The sequence below is a fragment of the Acromyrmex echinatior genome, chromosome 8, assembly GCF_024713525.1.
Source record: "Acromyrmex echinatior isolate Ae372 chromosome 8, ASM2471352v2, whole genome shotgun sequence".
In the NCBI taxonomy this organism is placed as follows: Eukaryota; Metazoa; Arthropoda; class Insecta; order Hymenoptera; family Formicidae; genus Acromyrmex; species Acromyrmex echinatior.
In genome coordinates, this window is record NC_141859.1 from 3654483 (window position 1) to 3673179 (window position 18697).

The 18697-nt window shown below is 31.1% G+C and overlaps 1 protein-coding gene across 5 annotated transcripts in view; it reads left to right on the forward strand.

Annotated features, from left to right (window-relative positions):
• The window catches only part of LOC105150229 (RNA-binding Fox protein 1), a 298467-nt gene that overhangs the window by 95418 nt on the left and 184352 nt on the right, over positions 1 to 18697 (forward strand). For all 5 annotated transcript variants that reach the window (XM_087408562.1, XM_087408567.1, XM_087408563.1 and 2 more), the window contains one exon: positions 15841 to 15883. The gene's annotated coding sequence lies outside the window, so the exon portion shown is untranslated. The remainder of the gene's footprint in view (positions 1 to 15840; positions 15884 to 18697) is intronic.

Here is an 18697-nt window from a genome sequence, read left to right on the forward strand (position 1 = left end):
GACGTAGAGGAGTTTAGTTTACGTTATAGGAAAGCCAGATGTGCAGGCGTATCGTAAATGCAAATAGGAGATTCTTTTCTCGATGCGAAAAAAAATAGTATCCTCTATAATATTATATTGGGTCATTTAAAAAGTATCCGCGGTTTTTTCATTCAAGAATTGAACAAAAAACCGCGGATTCTTTTTAAATGACCTAATATATGATTCGGAAAATTGCGCGAGCCAGTTTAAGCCGATTTTGTCAAATTATTCGATGTTTTTGTTATGAAGAAGTCGCATCAATGTGAACAAATTTAATTTTATTCTGAAAATATCTTATGACTTTTATAACTAGTTTGCGGTTATAAAATTCGAATAAAATCATTTCGTCGGTGAAGAAATAGGAAGAACATCACATAGTCGCTTTCTCTTCAAGAATTTATTTCGAAAAGTATAAAATTGTCTAAGATACGTATATACCATATAATTCTTTCATGTCACTAACATTTCAAATTTTCTATAACGATTATTTGCATTAAAAACATTTTTGTTATTTTTATTCATAGATGAATAATTTGCCGTAAATATTTTTGTACAAATTCATTGAACCATAGCATCTATTTGGATATTAGAAATATTTATACCTTTTCCATTTTCGTTCACGAAAGAATAAAAACTGTTATATACTGTTGGAAAACTTGTGTTAAATTTTACACAATATATTACATTTCTCAAACGGTCTATTCAAATTTATGTGTTAATTTAACACAAGCTGAATTTGTTAAAAGATAACATAAATATCATTTAAAAATATAAACGCAAAATAATAATATTAAATAATAAAAAATAAAAAAACAATTTGTAAATAAACTGTATAGTAACAAATTTTTTTTCCTAAAATTAACATTTATGATATGTTAAATTAATACAAATTAAATTAATACTTTATTCATTTATCTTAGAATTTACGTTTTAAAATATAATACATCATTTTTATTTGTTCATTTACTCATAAATATTATTCTGACATTAAGAAATGTTAAATATCAATTTAACACAAACTATTTAGATAAATGACACATTATATTAATTTACATTCGACTATGTTAAAAAATTCAACACAAAAGTTTAATTTGAATGGACCGTTTTTAACACAAATACAAAATGTTTTCTATGGTGTGTGATATTTATGGTCCTCGTACATATTTCGTCGCACATTTATTAACTTTTCATCCATACGTGTATTCAATATCCCGCGTAAACTCGGATAATCCGGACGCAAAACAGCATCCAGATGCAATCCGGCTCTCAAGTATTTCATTAGAAGGATTTAAATCTCGTATTCCCTTACCGTGTAACCGCGGTACATTTACATGTAAATGCTGCGGCTCGCTTTAAGCCTCCGCATTTCCAGCTGTTTATGTCCGACCACCGTGAGTGACGCATCGCCATCAAATATTCTTCGCGGTTATTTCAGCCTGCTACCGCATTATCTTCGTCTCTCCTGTTTCGCTTTTCGTCTTGCTTCTCGCAAAATGATCGCAAAATTTCATCGCCGAGTAAGGCACGTCACTCATGCATTTATTCGTTCTAATTACGAGGAAGCCAGCAGGACGATCAGGAATTCTGTCGTCTTCCCTTCACGCTTCGTCCGCGAGTCGAATTGTTATTCGCTCGTTTTCGGTAGATAAAGGAAAAACACGGACGATTTACGCAGAAAGAAAACTTCTGCGATACTCACGGGATGAATAAACTTTTCTCTTATGGCTTTCGCGTTGCATTCAACTGGAGGGCGGGACGGGAATGCAAACGAAGGAAAAATAAGTCACGATGACGTTGTTACGACGGAGAATAAGGAACAAGTCGCCAAGTGCGTCTTTGGGAACAACCGTAATATTATAATATAATGATGCCGTTGGCATGTTTATTGTTAGGGAGAGTGAATTCGCAGATCTTTTTTTACCGATGCGACGTCACTATTAAATAAGACGCTGAATAATAGTATGTCATTCGAGAAAAATTTGATTATAATACTCCGATTATTAAGTATATATAGAATAAATAAAATATTTTCTAAAATAGTCATCTAATGTAATTAGCTTTTCCTCTTATAAATTCAGTATAATGTTAATTTAATTTATATTTTAATTAGCAGGAGACATATCATAGACTTCTAATTGGAAATTTATCTTGGGTTTAAAATATTTGATTATTTAAGAAGAGAATATATCTTCATCTTTTTAAACTTATCGGGATTATTTTTATTCTGTACAGAGAATCATTAAATGGAAACTTATCTATTTATTTAACTTTTGTTCTCGTAAAGGCTCACAATGTTTTAATGGCGATAATAATAATATCTTGTACATTTAATTTCTATAAGAGAAGAATGATATCTATAATAAAGAAAGTGTTTTCTGTATAATTCTTGTCGACTGTACTAACAAATTGCATAAACAAAATTGTAATTCTGTAAGATTGTGTAAATTTACGTTTGAGTATATCACTTTGCTCGCTATAATCTCATTGTAATTTGATTGATTTTTAATTGGATCCTAATTGGATATCTTATGACAACAGATTTCTTCGCGAAGTAAAAGAAGACGTGCAATTGCTAAGAAAATTGTCACGAGAAAATTACTCGTCGGACGAACTTTTTCAACAAACTAGCTAAGACTCGGTTTAAGTTTCGCGACAAAAATGTCACAGCTAGTTCTCGGAGTACTGTCGCAAGTGTACGGGATGTTCTATATCCAATCAGTCTTCTTTCATTATGAATTCTTTTACTAGTAAAAATATCGAGCAAGCTCACTATTTTTGTCGAGTTTTTCTATCTTTGTTAAACATTTCTTTTTATGTCTGTAACAATTAAATTATTACAGATAAAATAAAATTTACTAACGAAATACACGTAACCTACAACATAAACTCGGTAGTTACACATGATATAGAAACGCATACGATGCGGAGTGAATTAATTCAACAATAGTAAATTTGTTTAACGCACGCATATATTACACCTTTACTACTCCCACAGGCTATTGTTTAAATGTACCGGGTTTTAAACCATGTCGAATTGTATTGATGCAACTAATTAAAAGTAAATTTTTTATTAGCAAAAATATTGAAGATTAATAGTTGATTAATAATTTAATCGACGAAAAATAAAATTTTCTAGGGAATTGAACTTGAGGAATGTAACGTGAATGAAATCTTATTTTATATTTGACATCTTAAATGAACTTTAAAATAATATTTTTTATATCTGTAATACACCTAATTAAAATTATTACAGATGTGTGTGAAATGTATTATTTTGTATCGTTCCTTTGAGGTCAAATATAAAGGAAGATTTCATTAATGTCTGCATTCCTGAAAGTTTAATTTTCCAAAATATCTTGTTTGTTGTTAATTAAATTATTAATTAATTTATTGATTTTCAATATTTTTGATAATAAAAAAAAATCAACTTTTAATTAATTACAGCGTCAGTACGACTCTGCATAATGTAAAACGAACATTTAAACATCAGTCTGTAGACACTAAAGATGTAATACATATATACATGCGTTAAACAAATTTACTATTGTTGAATTAATTCGCTTCGCATCGTATGCGTTTCTACATCATGTGCAGGTATTGAGTTTCTCTTGCAGGCTACATGTATTTCGTCGTAAATTTCGCTAAGTGACCTGAATCCCAGTGGTGCACCAGGATAACTCGGTTGCTGACTTAATTTTGTAGAACAGCTTTAAACGTTTGTTATTTTGGGACGCCCCTTTAATGTTTTGCCATTACAGTATGATCGCTCTGATTCTGCAAAGTTACTTGCTTTAAATCAAGCAGCCAAACAACTAACTTTAAATACGATTTATTGTATACGTACAGTATATTCTGTGAATTTTAAATCATTTCCGGCTATTGAATGGCAAATTACTAAAAATCATTTTATTTTAGTAATTTGTCATTCAATAGAAAAAGTAGGAAAAATAAGAAAACAAATGTTTTTTAACCGTTAAAACAAATATAGCAACAACAAATATTCACGAATCGCGCAAAAATTCCAATAAAAAGGTGCGCCAATGAAACGGAATAATATATTACATGGACGATGAAAGGAAATTGGAATCGAGAAAAAAAAAAATAAAATCTGCGCGGTGAAATCGCGATGGAAAGCGGCGACGAGAAGAGGAACTCGCGCTTCCTAAGAACCTATACCGCCGTGCTGTAACAAGATCCTTTCTCGATCGATCGCACACGACGCTCGTTTATCAAGAGCGAACTTTTTGTACGCTCGATATCGCCCTGATATCGTCTAGCTTTCTAACGGGGGTGTCGTGATGCGTCGCGTCGTGTAGATTACACGATCGCCTATCGTGACTCGCGGAAATGTCACGCCAAAAAGTCGACGACGGGATCCCGACGGTAATTTACGGCGAGTTATATCCTATCCACCGCCACGTGCGAACAATGCGAAATGGGTCGCGATGTGGGCGACGAAAATTTTATGTCGGCGCGGTTGCGGTCGCGGTCGCGATAAAACTCGTCGCCGTTGCAATTCACTTTATTCGCAATTCGCTGCAACGCGGCGTTAATTATTGTGTCCATTAGAACCGATGTATGTAGTAGATATACTTAGACTACATATTCTTTGATCTCAAAACTAAAGGTGAAATAATGATTAAGAATTAAGTAAAGAAATTCTATGTGAGTCAATGCAATTAATCAAATGTAAATTATTGTGTTTAATTATAATCAAGTTTACATCGTTATGTCATGCAGTAGATGTTTTAATCCTACATTTTGATCTTCAAAGGGATCACCATCAAGAGGATTTGAGTCCTCTTCAATGCATGATATACATACATATGATGTAGTGATTACTAATTTAATTCATTAATTCTCCATTTACAAATACAGTAAGCTAAATATAAAGATTCCTGATGTAAAGTATCGAATTGAAGAGAGATACGCTTGATATGCTCAAATCTTTCTAATAGAGTACAGATACGGAAATCAAGGAATGTGCAGTCTATTTTTCTAAATGTATATTCTAAACTGATAATATTGCAATTTCATAGAAATGCACAGTTCTTATTACGTTAGTAATTAGAATGGACGAAGATAAATATTTGTTATCAAATGTAAAAAACGAACGTTCGAGTTTTGCGATAACTGACAGATACAACTTTATGTTCCACATTGTAAACGTTGCATATTTTCACGTGACGCGAATTCACGTTTACGTGAATTAGCATCCATCATATCCACATTTAATTGAATCCGGTCAGCTTGTACAACATATTTTGTAACATGATATATATACAGGTATTAGCTTTCGATGAATAGCACGAGAATTGATATTTAATCATAAGCAAATATTCAATTACAATCGATGCGAAATACATATCATACATGTTGTGTTCATATTTTCGTCAGTTGAATCAATATTGTGTGAATATTTCATTATTGTACTAATACTATTGGATTATAACACAGTGGTGTTTTTATTTTTTATTCCCGAATGATGAAATCAATCAGACACGCGTGTGGTGTTGTCAGCGCAAATAATTCACTTTTAGTGTTAACGATCTTTGTATTTGAACGATTCATTTAACGAATTATTAAAATGAAAATAATGATTCAATAATGTACTTCGAGCTCCGCTGTGTAAATAATTCTCAGCAAAGAAAACCTCGGAGATCGATCGTCTGTCGTTCATGAATTCTCGAAGACAAGTCAAGGCAGAAGAAAGAAAAAATATTTTATTAGAGTACTTTAACTCTATCTTTCGGTAGAGAAATGTCCCGGAGTTCATCGCAAAGTAGTGGAAAAATGTCAAGGAGAAGCGCGGTAAATTTTCATGTAATTTGTTGGTAGAGTGGACACGATAGTTTTCTGTAAAATACGTGTGCATTAAAATTGTGCCGCAGTTTGCTGACGGTATATTTTTTCGCGCATGAAACTCTCTTGGGTGATCTGTTTCGTTTCGTTGACATTTAAATAAACGGTGATATATTCGCGTAACACTCTCACAACTATCGTTCTTCCCTTAATTTCCTTAATATTTAAACGACTAGGAGAGACTACTGTCATGTTTGTCTGTTTTTTTTTTAAATTGATGTCACGAGACTATGTTGTTACTTTCTTTTACGCTCATATTTTACTCTATCTGTTCTATTTATTTTACGACATAAAATATATGCTTTTAAGCGTATTTCCTTTTTGTACACATAGTTCATATGTTTTTTTTATAAAGCTTTCAAGGTTCGCTATAAAATTCATGAATTTGTTGAAAATATATTATTTTCAAATTTAATTATTTGCATATATAAACTATGTTATCATTTTCGGTAATATAATTTATTATGTAGAATTTATAATGGATAATATAATTTATATAATATAATACGAATTTAGACCTCCAAAAATAAATCTCATAGTAATTTGTATATTATATAATTTATAATGTAGAATTATGACAAATATATTTTTTAGCGTAACAAAATATTATCAATATAAAACAGCGAAGTAATATGCAACATTTTAATTACGAACTTAATTTTATAACCGATTTGATAGCTTAATCTCTGCAGATTACGATTCGATAAAACGATGTTATTCGCTTCTCTTTGAAATCGATCATTCTAGATCGAGAAAGGATTCTTGCTTCAATCTCAATATCTCCGTTTTCCAATCTTTTGAGGAAAGCGCGGCAGTAACAATGAAGTCCCTCGAACGATTACGAGAAAGCACAGGTGCATTCTGTTATCACTTCCGGTCGATCGAGTGGTCTATTGAGAGCCCGCGGATTTTGATCGGAGCTCGAATAAAGTGAACCTAGGAAGTTAGATCCGTCAGTATCTTCTCTCTGAACCGTAATCGTGGTCGACATGATTCTATACTATAATCCTTTTTTTTATTTTAATTTAATTTTATTAAAAGATATTCTAAGAAAACATATTTGCGATTAATAAAAGACATTTCATTGTCTCTCTATAATAATTCATGTCGTACTCGTACTTTACGGAAATATTGAGAAAGAGCTTATTTTAATTATATTAATATAGTTTTTCTTAAATATTTTATTTTTTACATTATTAAAATTGAAATTTATTTATAAGTTTTTCAAGGTTTATCATTGTTTCACTTTTAAATTTTTAATCCGTTATTTATTAAATATCCACAGATTTTGATTGTAAATTTTCTCTTATTTTTACAATCACAGACGGACATTGATCTTAAATGAATACATACCACCTCTGTGTGTTTGCGACGTTATTAACTGAACCAATTGCTGCACGGATATTCCATTACGATGTACAGAGTATCCGTCCATTTCAGTTACATCACTGTCACTTTTTTCTTCGATCGTATCGCAGTGAAAAAATTTTTTTTGTGTAACACCGTAAGAGAACATATTTGATTCTGTCATAAACTAGAATGACAATATTGGCATTGCCATGATATGCTAGTATATTACATCAATTATGATATCGGCAAATATCATCACTAGTTTTAATCGACAATTGATTTAACAAAAAACTTGCAGTAACAAAAAAATTGTAATTTTTAAAATGTACTAATTTTTTCACTGAAAACTCTATAATGATAATGTATAGAGATCATAGTTATAAACGAATATATTTTGGCTTGAAAATGATCAATTTTTTATCTTTATAAAAATTGTTCTTATTAATTTTTTGGTGATTTGGATTTAAAAAATTTTTTGACATTATTTTTAAAAAAGATGTAAGTTATCTGCCGATTAAACTTTTATTCAGATCTGACACACATAAAATTGCAAACTTAGATCAGATAAATATAAAATCGCTTGAATATCGACTCAAGTGTGTGTGGTGTAAATTCTTCGATATCTCCATCTCGCTCGTAACTGCGGAACTTTATCTTTCTTGTCGAACGTATTACCGTTTTGCAAGGCTTATCCATGATACCATTATCGGGAACAACTGCAATTCTCATATCCATTATCACGTATACGTTATCCTCGTGCATCTCAGGAACGTAACTTTCTATCGTAACCATTGAGTTGTGTGGTTATGGAAATTATTATTTCAAATTTTATTATCGCCCACAATTTTCTTTCAGTCAGACAATAAATTTTATGTTTTTAATTATTTGAAATCAGAGATTATTATTGAAATAATATTGATTATTTTGCTATTTTTTTTAATTGATATATGATAATATTTCACATGCATATACATAAAATTAATTTAATTATTAATTTAGTTAATAATTAATAATAATAAATGTACAGAGATACTGCAGAGACAATTTCTGTAATATTGTATAATATTTAATAAACTGTATTTATGTTTGTAATGTGAATTAATATATATTGTGGTATTAATATATATTTTAAATAATTTATATAAATCTTTCAGAAATTTTATGTTACGTTTACTGTCAATTTTCATTTTATTTTATTTTCATTTTGTGATACAAAATAATATTATATCGGACATCTAATATATATGTTTTCGCAATTTTACACATATCGTACATCCGCATGAGCGGATGAATATTTATATATCCGCATAAGCATGAACCCGTCGCGCGGATATTGTTAGTTTTGAATTTTATTATTATCTCCCTACTTTCCAACGGCACTGAGAATTCGATAAGATGAAAGGCACCTCGTAAGCGATACGGAAATACGAGGGAAACGTGATGCTATCGGGAAATATTGAGCGCGTGTGCTCGGAATTTCGGGCCAACTGCTATGTTGCGAACGTGTACCAGTTACCAGTATGTGGGAGCCATTGATTGTCGAGGAAAAGTGCATGCGTTAAAGTAAAATTAGGATCTCAGTCAAAGAGACTGGCAAAGAGTAATGTGTGTATTTTAACTATATGAACCGGACTGAATATATAGAATGCTTTCTCACTTTCTGAAGATATTTATTATGCACGTATTTCTGTACAAATAAGTCGAAGTTTAATCCGGTAGTAATTACTTGACTTTTTTTACAATTGATTGTAGTTTTACCCCACTTAAAATCTCACTATTATTAATCACTATTATAATATATATATTGTATATTATTGATTGTTTTCCGATTTATTAATATTTGAGGATATTATAGAATAAGAATTTAATTAGAATTTTTTGAAAAAAATAAATAGAAACGAAACAAATATTAAACAGAATATGCACTTAAATAGCACTTATTATGATAGTATTTCTTAAAAATAAAAGTTTTGTAACGAATTTATTTACGTATTATATTTATTATACATATTATTTATTTACATATAAGAATTAATACAAATGATACAAGTTACAATAAAACATGTCAGTCGGTATATGTATATTTGATTAAGAAATCTATTCTGAAGATAAGCATTATTCATACAATTAAACTATCGTAAAATCTCGTTAACAATTTAAGAAAGTTCTATTAATCTATCGTTATATCTACTGCTAGTCATTATTTTATGTTAACTTATCTCGCTTCGGTAATACGCAATTCTATTTATCTGTGAGATGGAGAGAGATAGGAACGTGAGAATAATCTCAGTTATTGATGATGATGCTGAACTTTTGATGTGAGTCACGTACCCTTTCTAAATTAAAGACGGATTTCTTATTCAAATTCCGTATTGATCGACTTCATCCGTTATTAACAATATCGTGAACGCCCAGTGCCTTGATCCTTGACAACAGATTCTGGTATGCTTCTCGTTTCGATCTCTGAGTTGATTTAAAAAATTAAGAGTTTTGAGTTCCTGAATTGTTTACCGAATTTAGTTTAATATCGTAGGATCTTTTCGGAACGTGCAATAGCCTGAGCTTCGATTAATTTTTTCTTTTCTTTTTATATTTGATTATTTCTCAATTTTTTTTCTAAAAAACTATTTATTCCATCTATTTTTCTCTCCTTTCTCTCACGTATTATTCGTACATTACGTACATTATATGTATTACAACTTTAATTAATATAATGCTTTTTATTGCAAATTTTAGATGGAATTGCGTATTTAAAGGTTCATAAAGACTAGTTATAAAAAAAGAAGAAAATATATTAAACGATATCCACACAAAGCAGTATTTTACAACAATTTACATTTTCTTGTCGTTGGTATAAAACTACCCCAAGAGACTATTCTCACGAATTAGTAAAGTTACTTTTCTGAGCAAAGCCGTTTTATATACATATATATTCTTCATGCGAATCCAAAAATTCATATTTTCATACAATTATTTTGAGAAGGATACGAAAAAGTTTATGGCACTTCAGTCTCTGAAAAGAACTTTGTTGAATGATTTATTATTCAGCTGACCTCAATTCGGCTAGCTCTTTTCATTTTATTTTTTTGTCTCTTTCCTTTAACCACCAACACCCGTTACTGACGTACTTTCAGGTTTTACTCTTCTTCTTATTCGGATTTTACGATCACTCTCAAGACAATGTTGGCGTCTTCAGTTTTCCTCAGACTAATACACTAAACTTTCAAGAGTTTATTCAGCGACTATTATAAGATTTCAGATTCTCGGAAAAATTAATATGCGTTAACGACGATTTTATTGAAAGCACAGTCGAATATTTGCATATGTTTTAATACAAATTTTAGAGAGAATATATCTTGATTATATTTTATATTAAAATTTGTACTAGTAAATCGGTAATGCTGAAATTACCATCAGAATCATAAATATAAGCTATATAATTCCAAATTGATTACATTTTTAACAAGTCTTTAACGGTTACCTCCGAAGATTAACCCTCCGAAGTTGATTGATCAAAATCTGTAACACAGTTACTAATGTTGGGTCTTTAAGATTTATTTAATGTATGCTAATTAATATAAAAAAGAATATGTGAATACTAAACTTATTATAATAACTATAAATCGAATATAACGTGAAGAATAATTTTGAGTGGATGAATAAATTTCTTGTAAACTCCGGAGGGTTAATTTTGAATAAAAGATGTGAAAAATAATAATCTCCTATTAAACTTTCGTCCAGGGAAATCAGTAGAGATAAAGGATTGTGAAAAAAACGTGCGATGTGCTGCTCATTCTGTGCATCGTTTGCTTACTTCTTGGGAAACAGAAAAACAGTTTATTTTTTACAAAGAGTTTTGGATATTTTTAGTTGAAGTTATAATGAAATTGCAAATCTCTCTTACTTACGCTACCTTTCGAGTTGAGTTCATTAATCCTGATAACAGGCAAGACGGAAAGCTTTAGCTGTACGAGCACATTTTCATTATATCATAGTACAAATTTAGTGGCGGATGTTGCGATTTATCAAAGCCACATTTATCATCCGTAGTGCGAAGCGATTCATTATTTCCACCATAGGACTTCTCGACCAGGACTTCCGAAAGTTGCGCGCCGAGAATTCCCGAACGAAACTCAGTAAACGCTCGTCAAACTGTCCGGACTTTCTCGCCTGCTTGAAAAATAAAGGAAGGTAGTTAAGCGAGACCGAGAGTGCCCTGTGCTAGATCAAGCGCAATTTAGAAATTTAATTTGAAAAGTTTCTAGGATTTACGGCCCACTCGGAAATGAAATCTGCGAACTCCCCATAAAGTCGTTAGCAAAAATCTAGTAACGTGATTTGGTAAACAAAGGTTTCTTAAATCGAAAGTTTCCTTTTTACTCCAGAGAACGATCAACTTGCTACAGACGTGGAGTTTTACCGACACAGTTTGGACACAGTTCTTTTCTCAAGTTTTTTTTTTTCGTCAGCTTTATAAATACAAATTAAAAAACATGTCATATATCGTGATTAAATTTGATCGAAATAAATTGCTCTGGGTTTACGTCATGCAGGATCGGAGTGAGTATCACTATTTGTGAATTTACGATAGCTTAAATTCTCTGATAGCTTTTTTCAAACTAACGAAACGGATTTTACGTTTCGGGAAACAACATTTTTACGATTATTGTCACAGAGGATACTCTTCTGGACAAATACGAACGCACGAGAAAGGTGGAGACAATACAAGGGACAACACACGAAAGTTTTATTCTGTATATAGTCTTTCAAACTAACGCGGATGTAAAGTGTTACGCGTGTGGTAATTTTTTTCGAAATAAAATTTCAGCCAATGAGTTTTATATCATCAAATTAAAGCGTTTCTATATGCATTTAAATGAACAATATTACAACAAAATATTTACTACGTAGGTAAATAGAGCTCTAATTACATCGTGTTATCAGTATTTTCACAGATCGAATTGCTCTAAATTCAATTGTCAAAAGTAATAAGTAATTTGAATCATGATGCGAAAAGGCAATATGAATATTAATACGCATTTAATTGTAAATTAAATTAAAGTATATTTACATATTAATTATACATATATGAAGAATACAAATTTTACGCTAATTAGGCAAAATTATAATCATATACCGCTATTTGTGAGTATTCTTATTTGCACTCAGTTAAATTGTGCATTATTACGGATGTTACTTTTAGTCATCCATGAAATTATATTACAAACATCTATTATTTTAATTATACGCTTTATATATAATTCTTTAAGAACTAATTACAGTATATAATTCAATGATCATCTTATATTAACATTTATACGTGGGATATATTAATTCTTAAAATTATATAATCTAAGCAACTTATGTTTAGTCATACTGCACGAGTTGATATAAAATTGCAAATTCAGATCTAGCAAATTGAACATAAACATTACATTGTTAAATCTATAGTCAAATTTTTAATTTAATCATTGTTTAGTATAAAATAACGAGTAGGGGCAGTAGTGACTTAAGTTAAATTTGATGCTCTCTCTTTCTCTATAGATTTAACAGTGTACGTATCCTAACAACACAGACTTCTAGGGGACGTCCAGAAAACGTCCATACATCCTGTGAACATCCTAAAGACATTCCCAGGATGTATCCCGGATAAAGTATGCTATTAGGATAAAATCGTGATGCTTGCGTAGGCTCTGTGATGTCGCACGGGAAGTAATATTCGAATTACTTGGGTACGCCACTTACGACGATGGCGTTGATTTATGATAGCCAATTTGCGCGCGATTGAAAGTTCGTAACGCAGCTGCAAGTGCCAGCTCGATTGTGTGTGGCAATTCGATTAAAGTGTTATGTGTCGACGCGCCTAATTCGAATGCCGAAAACGCTGTCGAAATCTCCGCGCCCGGAGGTTTTCGATTTCGATCACGGCCCTTCTACGCGATAACTTCCATATACGCGACGGGTACACATAGTACACGCCCCACGGCCCTTCCAATTACAGTCGGTTTGCAGTTGCAGTTTCGCCCGCAGTTGCGCCCGGTTACACACACGGACCTGTCGAAATTCGTGAGATAGAATTTATGGCGCTATCCGTTTCGACGATGGACGATTGATTGATCCGATCCCCCCCCCCCCTCCCCCCCCCCCCGTTTGCACTTCTTTCGTCTATTGACTTAGATCCAATCACGGAATTCGCGCAAGCTCCGCAATCGAAAGTGTAAAGAAATCAGAAATTGTAAAAAAAAAGAAGGACAGCAATAACGTGGATGAGATTTGTCCGCGTTGTTTGAAATTTCTAAAAATTTTTATACTCTAAATAAATATATATTTTGTAAATATATACTTTGCGCTTGAGATAAATATTTATTCAGGTTGAAAAGAGAAAAATTGAAGTTCCTGAATGGAAAAAGTTATACAAGCAACGCGAACAAATTTATTGTCAGAATTGTGTATTTTTTAGAATAGAAAATGCGCATTTCTCCGAAGTTGTCACTATCGATTTAGAAAGAGTGAGGTAGTTTGAATCATATTATTGTTTTTCTTTAAAGTATTGACTTGAAGAGAGATGCTGATATGTTCGATTCTTTCTAACAGAGCACAAATATTAAAATCATGCGTAGTCAACATAATTATTACGTTTATGATTATGGAACGATTTTGTTGAAGCATCTAAAAATTTATATAGACCTGAAAATAATTTTGTAGGAATTTCAAGCATGATGAGTAATGCTGCAAAAAATTTTGACATTCTAGCAATCAGTTTGGACGTATAATATAATTATTTTGATGATTCAACGAAATTATTTTCAGATCTGTATTTTATTGTTATATGTATTTTATATTATCAAGTTACATCTAATTTATTTTTCATCATTTCTGTAAGTGGTGCTCCTACTCAATACGTCGTTAATTTAACTAAAACAGTGAAATTAAATGATTTAAAGAAAATGTATTAAATTGAATTCAAATTAAATGTATTATTTACTAAGTGTGTTAATATAAACGTTATTTACTTTAAAACTAATTATAGAAATGAATCGATTTACATTTTGTTATTTTTATAACTTCCATATATATTAAAATGTAAATCAGTCCATCTCTGCAGAAATTTAATACATTTTCTTTAAACCATTTAATTTCATTATTATTTCATTTTTAATTAAATTGACGATATATTAGGTATAAGTAGAAACAGCGGCTTATAAAAATGATTAAACATAATTCAAATTAGGTAACATTTAATGAATTTCACAGTGTATAGCGAACACACTGATCTAATTTTTGATAATATCAATATCACATTTTTTCTAACAAAAAAATTCTTTTTTTATTTCTCATATAAGGTATTTTACTACATCGAAAAAATATTTCAGATGAATAGTTATTGAAAAGTTCGTAGAACTAGCGTAATATATAAGATATTCGTTCTTCCGTACAGAATGCATCATGCGGAATGTAATTACGTTACATAAGCTCGCGTAAGCAACACGAGAGGTGAGAGCGAAAACGCGCCGATGTTCCGACGCGGCGCGGCATTTACTTACCACGGCAAATAGTCGACGAGAAGTGCAGTCGGTAGCGAGCGTTCAGGAAATAATCATCGTGATTTCTGACGCGTACGCACACACGAGCAGACAAGCCGCAACATTTTCCATCGGCGAAAATAACCGTCGGATGGAAAGCGGTTATTTTCGCCGAGTTATATCCGGGTCGTAATTAATTCGCGCGAACGCGACCGAACGGTCTCGCGAGAAATCGCGTGGCACGTACGACGTGCCGCTAACTGCGTTTCGTTTCGATTCGTGCAGCTGCAGCTGCGAAAACCGCATTCTCGTGCGGCACGTTCGGGCAGTAGCAGCCCTTCAATTACTGTTCCTCCCTCTTGCGCGAAACGCGGTTTCGCGTTCGTGATGACACAATAAACGTGGGATCGAATAGGATAACAAGGAAGGACATAGGAAATTCTTATTCGACGATTGTAGACGTCGATCCGGATGTCCGCGATTTCCATGCCAGAGCCATTCTTGCAGATTCATACCTTGTGAAATCCCTCGACTATTGTCGGGCTTTGGGTGCCTTATTGGACGTCGCGCACGAATGACGCTGAGAGAGATTCTTCGACCTTCTGGTCAATCGATCGATCGCCTAAAAAATAGAATAAAAAGACGTGCGAGGTATCTTCCTCTTTTCGATGCTAATATGCACGCTCGATAGAGTTATAAGCGAGGCCTGCTCGTGCGTCCTCCGAATCTAATCTGAATTCTCGAGTAGTTCGTGCGGTGCCACTATTTTGGAAGCTGGTATGAAGTCGGGTGGCTCAGTTATGCAGATTAAAGTGAATCTCAGGATTCAAGAATGCGTAATACAATATTCTGAAGTGAATTTGAAGCAAATTTGGCGTTTCTTTTCGTATATTGCGACTGCTTTGCGAAAGAAGTACAATATACGTACCTTTCTTTTACTTCAAATAAAATAATTCAATTAAATTCTCATGAAGGAAAATTTGAAAAATGAGCAAAGAGTTTTGTTAACTTAATTCTTATTTATTTCTAATGTAATATGTATGCATATAAGAAATTTTATTAAAATTCTTGTTCTTTTTTGCAGGTCAAACTATCGCGCCAAAACGCCACATCGAATAGCACATATTGTAAGTAGCTAAAAATTTTTAATCGCTATTTTGGAATTAATACTATTATTGCACACTAAAAAGTGCATTTTAATATATTAAATATAAATACACTTTGGAAATTATTAATGAATATATATTGTATTTAGCATGATAATTAAATCGATTATTAATATCGCTACAAATATAAAAAATTTCTTGAAAATATTTATTAAATCTTTAATTATAGACAAGATGTATTTATTTAATCTTTAAAAATTTAAGATTTTGTAAAACTGTTGAGATCCATATATTAATTAATATTCTGTTTAATATATACAGCGTTTTATGCGTAAACGACTTTAAAGAGATAACCGTGGATGATGTAAAATAATTTCCTTTCGGCGTTGACGTAATCCAATGCTTGAGTAATTTTTAATCCTTTGCGCATTTAATCCGGCTTGATCCTGAGATGAGTTTAGAGAACGCTTTCTCGTTACAGAGTTGGTATATCGATTTTTCCGTGGACCGTCCCGCAAAAACTTTAATCTGATCCTATCCTCTTTACTTGAAGTAAAGTAAGAAAGATCGGCCTACATAATACGGTGGACCATAAGATTGAACACGTATAAAAAGATCGATAGAATACGTATCCCATAAATATTCAATTAGATCGCAAACGTGCTGTCAGGTTAAAGTTTGAGATTTAACGTATACGCAGAATAAATATTCTTATAGATAGATAATAAAAATATGTTGTGTAATAACTGTTCAGAGCATTCTCGTTATTAATTTCTAGCGATTAACGTTAGACAAAGAGAACCTTTATTTTTTTTCTCTCAATAATTTAAAAATCATGAGTATATGAAGTTTTTTATTATGCAAATATAATAACTATACATTTAAATAACGTCGGAGATATTCGTATTGTTAAAAGTATTAACTGAATAAAAGGCTATTTTTCCAATCAAAAATATGTATTAGAATAGCAAAAAAAATTATCTGATTTAAGAGTTATCCATATATATGTATATAGAGTATACATAAATGTATTTTTTATCCTTTCAAATAATCACGTATTATATTGTTCTATCTATTGTCTGTTTTGGTCTAAAAAAAGAATAAGAATTAAATATTTAAACTATTAATTTACAATTGATTTCAAATTTAAATCTTTTTTATACAAAAATATAATATTTTTAAAAAATTTTATAAAATTTTATAAAAAAATATAACTACAAATTATTGAAATTGCAATAATTTTCGAATTATAAAGTCAAATTTGGTCAATGTTACATATAAAGTTTATATTTAAATCTACAATTACTTTTACGCGCGTATTGATTTGTCATTTAATATTAATTTTTATTGTATAATTGATATTAATTTTTATTGTCTCGTTGATTTGTTTTTCAATTTTTTTGTGTTTAAATATTACATACGGATTTTGATCGATATTAATAAGAATATGTTAATAGAAAATTAATGAATATGATAATAGGAAAAAATATTATATGCGAATTATTTAATTTCTATTTTAAAGCCCGTTTTAGGGGATTCGTAATTATACTATAATTCGCATCAGATTTCAAGACAGGATTTTAATCATAATTTTATATGTTATATATTTTCATATTCGTTTGAAAACTTGATATATTTTAATTATATATATTTTACATATATATGTGTATATCTCGGATCTTCAAATATTTTAGGCAATTAATATAAATATAATAATAATTACATATTTCTTTACGATACTTGAATTTCGATATATATTTCACATATATTTCTCGTGCATTCAGATTTATATTATCGTGATTTTGATTTTTTATCGTTTTAACGGTCTGTTGAAATTTATTATATAATCGTATTGTTTGGATTAATGTGAATAAAAGCTGTAAAAAATGAAAATTAAAAAATTGTTACAAAAAAATTCTTATACTAACAAACGAAGTTATCAAATATTAGAGAAAAAAGTTTTTAAATAATATATTAGTAAGAAAATAAATTACATTTTAAATCAAAATAGATCCGAACAGATCTCAGTGTCTATATTTTGTAATTCTTAACAACAATTCATTGTCGTTATCATCGTTGTACAGCTTTTTTATCATACATACAATATGTCATACGATATGTTTAACGTAATTCACTTATGTTCGTTTCTATCGATGTAGTTTAATTTTAATCTTGATTTAACCAATTCTTCATCTTTTTCTAGTTCTAAAAATTAAAAAAGTATGAAAGGTAAGGTGAACATCAAAATTTAAGTTAATCTACATTGATAGAAAAACGAGCATTACTGTCTTCGAATTAAGAGCGCGATAATAAACGAACTTGCCGACTTGAGTCTAGAACGAAATCTTGCAAAAAGCTTATCGCAAGCTGTGCGGTAATAGCCGATATATCATAATTAATCGGAAATATACGGAGTAGAACGACATATATTAAATATTTTATAACAGCAAATACGTATCTTGTAACGGCGACGAGTTGGCTGGCGCACAACGTATGGCGCGTGGTGTTGTGTTTACGCAAGGTCATGCATTGCGGTATCATTCGCACAGTGAGACTCGATCGGGCAGGCAGCGGATACGAGCCGCTCCGTTATTACATTAATAATTGTTCTATTAAAATACGATCACTCGTGACGATTATTAAAATTAGCAATCGGCTCACGCATTTAACTATTACGACGTTTTGCCAGATTCTTTCGTTTTGAGTGAACACGTTGAATAAATGTATTTTTATTAAGATTTGAGGTGGGGCAGGGGAGGGGGAGAGGGTATTCTAAATGATCACCATTGTGACTAACAACTTGTAAGCATAACGAAACGACCGTTACTTATCTGG